The following is a 7586-nucleotide window of genomic DNA, read 5'->3' as shown; positions in this document are numbered from 1 at the left end:
ATCGCCAAAACTCAGTTTTTTCGTCTGCAGATAGTTTGTCAAATACGTACAAAAATCCGTTTTCATAAAACTTTTCACGATTTCGCTGTGATGTGATGTTTTCCATATTGAATGATGTTTAAACTTAATACGACTACTTCGAAGACTAAAATATAACTAATATATTTCTATACCTATAGACCCAATTACTGTCCACCTATTATTATTATTTTTGATTGTTTAGTTATCGTATTTGTTCGCGTCGTGTCGTTAATCGCGTGTATTTAGATTTACGGGTTTCCTACAAGCATCGTCCAGATGGTGTGATGGTGTGCGATAATTCGATAACGCGTATACAATGTACATGCGACGTCGTTTGCGCAGATATGACACCAGATTTCCGTTCATAAACCGATAGAGACATCATATATTATTATAGATATAATAGTATTTTATCTAATTAATTGCCCTCTACATGCACATCTCGGAGTACAGCGAGATATAGTATGAAAAAACCAACTTGTAAATTATTTTTGATTTTATATAATTGATATTTTCGTAACTATTTTAGTAATACTCTAGATAGGTAGTATAGCGAATATTCATTAAATTTTCGCGCCCACTTGTCTTGCGTCCACTCGACTCGCGCCTACTTGTTCCTACGCCTAGTTGGCTGCGCCGAGTTGGTCGTGCCCAGTTGACGGCGCCCATTTGTCCTAGACCGGGTCGGAAAGACGTGTAGACCGGTCGCAGCAATGCCTATACATACGTATCGGCATAGCTGCGCACCGTGTCATATGTAACCTAACCTAATCGGCAGTCACCAGTAACGATAAACGGGAAAAAAAAATTTCCGATTCTTATTAAATCGAATTGAATCGGTCCAAAAAATCGATTTTTTTTTCACATCACTAGTTCGTTGTCTTTGGCCGTTCATGCCGTACGAAGCTCGTCGTCTTTTTTTGCGTATTACGTTAAATACGTTGTTTTGGTGTTTTGGTCTGCTCCGCCACTCACCGTTTATCTTAAAGATAGTTGTGCCCTCAACCGTGCAAGATATTAGCCAGCTCTGGCTTAATAAGTATTATATTGGTTTGCCGTAAAAGTCACGTTCCGTTCACGAAGACCCGCTCCGGTTGTGCGTACTGTGCGAGAAGCCATCCACGTGGTTTGTTCCTGCTTCGTAGCCCATCTTAACAGCTCAGCTACTTGAGAATTCAACAACGACAGAGTGTTGCAGAGCAGTGCTCCCCGTCTCCCATTTTGCCACAACTTATTATTATATTTATTTGTGTCGTATAATTAAAATATATGTATAGCATTGTTAAAACCACTCTTTTACTATTATTCATTTAAATCTCCCCTCACGATGGTCCGGAGTTCCTTTGGGACTGACGTACGCCCCGTAAAGCCCGTTAGTGCAAACAATACTTTACCAAAAACGGATAAAGATTTCATAACGAAATTATGGTTGCCGTATATCAATCAAAATAGACACTTGATCGTATACGGTCAGTTAATTGCATAGGTACATATTAATATTGTCATTATCTCGACCGACTCGATCAGACAACGAAGAAAAAACCGATTACGTTATAATCGTTGAATTTCACGTGAGCGACAATAATACGGTGGGTGAAATGGATTTTATTTTTATAGCACTATCGTAAATGACCATGTTAAAATATTTAATTATGAAACATTTGTTCATTTTGTTCTATTCTGCCGTTGGAGAAGTTTATATCAACAACTATTCATTGAACTCCATAAACCATAGGTAAGTATTTAGTTAAGATTAATTTGAACTTATAACATTAAAATTGTTCATTAACAAAACATTAAACGTTTAAAATATTAAATTGAATTATAAATACATAAGACTGTTCGAGTTAATGATTTTTTTTTTAACTCTGTTAAATTAATATGCATACACATATAGTATATATTGTATTTTTAAATACAGAAGTTAATAAGTTATAAATAATAATAAATAAGTATTATACATTTTAGTTGTCTTTCAAACAGATATTATTTAATTTTTAATATATATTATGTATAATTATATATAATTTAACGTTGATAAAAAATAAATTTATTAAGTTGGTAGTTAAGTTTTAAAATTATTATTATCACATTATTATCATTATCATTCGATTTTGATATATTTTAGGTTTTGAAGTTAAAATAAATAGTAATCATGGCTGAAAAAAACAATCGAAAATTCAATTTTTTTTTTTAAAACCACCTTCAATAATGAATTCATTGTCAAATTCATTGAATGCAACTCAGACAGTTATAAGTTCCTCTAGTTCCTCATTACCATCAACTGTATCTACAGCTGATACACCTATCACTCAGTTGACACCTTCAACTACAGGTATTAATCGTACATCTTCCAGTTATAATATTTTTGACATTGCACATTACACAAATAAATTGTTAAAGCAAAGTGAAATACAAGAAATTTTGAGCAAAATTTGGGTCCCTGATATTAATTACAATTTTCCTATCAAAATATCAGTAGTCGGTAAACAACAAAAAGTTTTGAAGTTGAAATTTCAATATAAATGGCTTATTAACTTTCCCTGGTTGGCTAATTCAGAAGTAAACAATGGTGTGTATTGCAAATATTGTGTTGCTTTTACTAAAAATGAAGCCGGTATTAATAACCAAAAATTGGGAGCATTTGTATTAAAAAAATATGATGATTGGAAACATGCATTTGAAAACTTTAAAAAACATTCGAATTTAGAATATCACAAAAAGAGTTTACTAGATGCCAATAATTTCTTAAACATGCTTAAAAATCCAACAAGGGCAATCGATAAAATAATTGACAACGAAAAAAACAAACAAATATTGCAAAATCGAAAAAATATTATTCCAATAATTGAGGCAGTTATTTTGTGCGGCCGTCAAAACTTGGCATTAAGAGGACACCGTGATTCAGGAAAAATTGAAATCAATGACTCAAAAGTTATGAATGAAGGTAATTTCAGAGAAATTTTACGATACCGAGCTCAAGGAGATATTGAAATGAGAACCTATTTGGAAAGCTCGGGAAAGATGAAATATACTAGTCATAGAAGTAAAAATAATATGATTGATGCTTGTAACAAAATTTTATTGGACAAAGTTGTTTCTAGAGTAAATACAGCAAAATGTTTTTCAATTCTTGCTGATGAAACTGTGGATATTTCAGGAGTGGAACAGGTATCGCTATGTGTTAGATATATCAACTCAAACACATTAAAACTTACTGAAGAATTTTTACAATTTGTACCAACTAATGATATGACTGGTAAAGGAATAGTAAATTTAATCCTAGAAAATCTTAAACAATTTGGTATCAATACGCAATATTTACGTGGGCAAAGATATGACGAGGCAGCTGAAATGGCCGGAAAATTTAATGGAGTCCAAAGTCACATTAAAGAAATTCACCCAAATGCTCTATATGCTCATTGTTCAGCCCATTCGTTAAATTTAGCTGTTTCTATATCCTGTAGTTGTAGTATACCGGCCATACGCGATTGTCTTGGGACAATAAGTCAAATCAGAGATTTTTTTATTTATCCAAAGCAGAAGTTTCTAATTCAAAAAATAGAAAACTCGTCCGAAATACCATCTAAAAAAACGCTCAAGAGAAGTTGCGAGACTCGTTGGATTGAGAGATACCATGCCGTTCATAACTTTTTAAAACTCTTTGAGTATGTTGAAGAAACATTGGAAGATATTTCTGAATGGAATGACAATGATACATCTGAAAAAGTAAGACGACTTAGAATCTCTATGTTAAATTCCGAATTTATTATTTGCCTATTTGTTTTGAATAAAGTATTTGCATTAGGTTTAGTCTTATCAAAAGTTCTCCAGCAAACAAGCATAGATCTCAAAGAAGCTATGTCATTGGCACAAAACACAAAACAAGAACTTACAGAGATAAGATAGAATGCTGAAAAAGAATTTGGAGACATTTTTGAACGTGTAAAATCGCTGGCTGAAAAAATTGACATTGTGATAAACATACCAAGAATATCAAACTATTGACAAACCAACAGGTGTAACATTCAAACAAACAATCCAGAAATATTTTATCGAATATCAGTATTTATTCCGTACATAGACAAATTCATTAATGAATTGGAAGAAGATTTACAAATCACCAAAGTACATTGGCAAGCTTCCATTCCTTATTTAAAGAAAGTGGTTATGAAGAAGATTTTATATCTCTTACAAAAAAATATAGCGAAGATCTAGAAAATATTGGAAATTGTGATGAGGTATTCAAAAATGAGTTCAAACTTTGGCAACAAAAACTTAAATGTCTATCAGAAACGAATAAACCAAAAAATGCAATGGACGCTATTTACATATGTAATGAAGCCATGTACCCAAATATTTTTAAGCTACTTAAAATATTGGCAACTTTACCAGTTTCTTCAGCCACTAATGAAAGGACATTCTCAACTCTCAAGTGAATAAAAACTTACTTACGCAACTCTACTTCTGAGTTATGTTTAATTTAAATAATAGTATTAATGATTAAAATCAACTTAATTTAATGTTTTAATTAATTTTGATAGGGAAGACTTAATGGTCTAGCTATGCTCTCAATCAACAAAAATGATTCAATTACTCCTGATGAAGTACTGGTTGAACTATCCAATAAAAAAGGGAAATTAGAATTTTTATTATAAATAATTAATAATAATATATATATATTTCTCTGTATTTACTATGTGCATATTAAATAATATTTAACTGCCATGAGTTATGTAAATCGGTGTTCCTGCCGCGTATGGGATATGCGGCCTCGTAATGGGCCGAGCGCTGCATGGCCCAGTACCGGCATCGAACACGGGCAAACACCGCCCAAAGACGCCTGTTACTGGCAATGACGGGCGCGTATAAGACCACGTCGACGATGGCACTCCAGGTCATAGCCCGAGTACCACCCCTCGACTTTGAACTTGCTCGGCTGGCTAAGATCGAACGGGACAAGAGCGCCGTGAGGAGAGGAAACAAGTCGACGTCAGACGTTGCTGGAAAGGCGAAACAGTATTACGACACTACCATACGCCTCTGGCAGGAGAGATGGGTCGCCAGTGACAAAGGTAGGCGGACAACTATTTGGTTCCTGGACGTCCGGCGCAGACTCGAGAAGCCGTGGTTCGTTCCGGACCACTACATCTCCCAGTTCGTGTCCGGACACTGGAATTTCAATTCGTCGCTCTGTCGTTTCAACCTCCAAGGCGAGGTACGTTGCCGATGCGGTCTTCCAGAGGATACCGCGGAGCATATGCTATACGATTGCCCAGCATATAGCCAGGAAAGAAACAAGCTCGCAGCCGCAGCGCAAGCGGAAGGTGTGGACTGGCCGTGCGACTGCGATACCATGACCTCTACGGAGGCCATGTTCCTTGCATTCAAAAACTTCTCCCGTGAAGTCCTAGAACGTAAAGATGTAGGGCGATCCCGCGGGCACGACCCGGACTCCTGATTTTAAAACCAAAGCGGAACGGGCGTGTGGCTAGAGGGCGTACGTGCAGGACACGGCGCACTGCCAGAGAAATAAAGTCAGTCTCCCCTATCCACGCGGGCACAAATCGTCCGAGTGGGCCTAACCAAAAACGACGGTCGCTGTCATCGATGGCGGCGGGGCGATAGCCTGCGAGGTACCGGATAATGGCAGGCGAAGCGGGACCCGATAGCCGGATCAAGGGCCCTAAGACGGCGCTCACACAGGACCGTTGAACGCCCTCCGTACTAAGACCCGCCTAGCCGGGAATGAGGGACGGGATACCTCGCGGGACGAAGTGGGTGCCCGCCTTCTCACGGAGGCAGGACGAGATATCTCGTGGGGCAAATTGGGTGCCCTCATTCCCTATAAATGAATTCTTGCCTAGACCGAGAGCTCTAACTTTAGGGGCCAAACCACCCTTCGGGCGAAGCACGTACACGTATTTAGCCGGCTCGGGGCTTGATACGAGAGAGGCACCGGCAGAAACGGTAATCTGTCGATAAAGAGCAAAACCGTACGCACTAAAAGGGGGTTGTCGAGGTACACATAGCGGTGCCCCGATCGACCTGCTTGCGGACAAGGCAGTTGCGAGGGCCTGAACACCGGGTTCAAACCTCGTACCACGGGACTCGGATTAAGCCCCGTCGAGTCGGCTTGCTAATAGCGTCTCGACGCTCCGGGGGTGATGGACCCGAGACGCACGACCGCGTGGAATCACGAAGACTCGCGCTCGCCCGCACCGGTAAAGGCACACTTGAGGAAGGACTCGTGGTGGTTGTGGGAGTACCGCCTGAGTAGAAGGGGTTTGACTCAGGCGACAATCCGTCGGGCCCTGGCCGCAGCGGTCACTCATTATGGCGCCTGAGGTGAGGCGGCGCCCCGGGCGGGACTCTCGGAGTCATCCGGGTCTACCGCCCGGAAGAGATAACCTCGCGGTTATACAAAGCGGCTGAGTGTCTCCGGGGTAACTCGGAAGAACTGGTCGACCCCGCAACACACGGAAAGATATGAGTAGGTGGTAATGAGTTATAAAAACAATCGAATTTGCTATTAAAAGTTGGTTAACCTAACCTAACCTGGTGACTGGGGTGATTATTACCGTACGAGGTGGTGTTACTGAAGATAACGAAACGAAGCTGGTTGTGAGTAGGGTATGATGGAACTCTAAAGCAGATTATTTAGTGGATATCTGGTAAATAATGAATGGAGGATTTAATTTAATTTATAATATTAAAATATTCATATTTCTTGACATTGGTGTTAAGATATTTCTATAAGTGTTATTAAATTTTTTATGTTTATTATTGCTACCACTTACTCTTTTTATTTCAATTGGTTTATTCTTATTTGAATTATAAGTCTTGAGTTATTTAAAATACATTTTTTGTGCAAACGTAAACAAACAAAATCTAATTAAAATGTACATATTTTTTTAAGGTGATAAAGTCCCAGCTCAGATACCTAATACAAGGGCATTAAGAGTTGCTAAGTATAGATCAATTGCTGCTACATGTTATGATTCTAATCCTATAATTACAATTAGTTTAATGAAGCAAAGTCAAAAATTTGATAATTCAATCCATGATATTGGTTTTGACAAATTCTTTGTTCACTTTTGGAGTCACTTACTATTACAAATATATAGAAATAACTATAAAAAGAACAAGTCCCAACTATATCTTTTGATGCAACCGGTGGTTGTTGCCAAAAGTTGAAAAGAAATGGATTTAAATCAAGTGGATCTATATTTTTATAAGAGGGTGTTATGTGTATAAATAATCAAAGTTTTACCGTCATATCCATGCTTTCAGAGCAACATGATAACATTTCAATTTCTTCTTGGTTAAGAAGATGGTTGCGTTGTGGTATAAGACCTCCAAAAATTGCGATTTGTGTTCGTTAGCTTTAATATCTGCAATAGTGCAAGCATTTACCAAATATTCATCTCTTGAGCAATACCTCGATGCTTGCTTTTCTCTTGTAATATTAAAAGAAAAAATCCAAGTCTCTACTTGTTTTTTAAGAAATTATGTGAATCATTTTATTCATCTTGTATCTCAATGGAGTGCGGTAAAGAATTCAC

At 37.6% G+C, this 7586-nt stretch overlaps 1 pseudogene; it reads left to right on the top strand.

The window, feature by feature from the left end:
- The first annotated feature begins 2232 nt into the window (after window positions 1-2232).
- LOC112593425 lies at window positions 2233-4679 on the top strand (annotated as a pseudogene).
- Window positions 4680-7586: the final 2907 nt, after the last annotated feature.

Source organism: Melanaphis sacchari, unplaced genomic scaffold, assembly GCF_002803265.2.
Source record: "Melanaphis sacchari strain LSU unplaced genomic scaffold, SCAv2.0 Contig2045_pilon_pilon, whole genome shotgun sequence".
Lineage (NCBI taxonomy): Eukaryota > Metazoa > Arthropoda > Insecta > Hemiptera > Aphididae > Melanaphis > Melanaphis sacchari.
The sequence above is the reverse complement of the archived record's forward strand: the minus strand, read 5'-3'. Positions and strand labels throughout refer to the sequence as shown.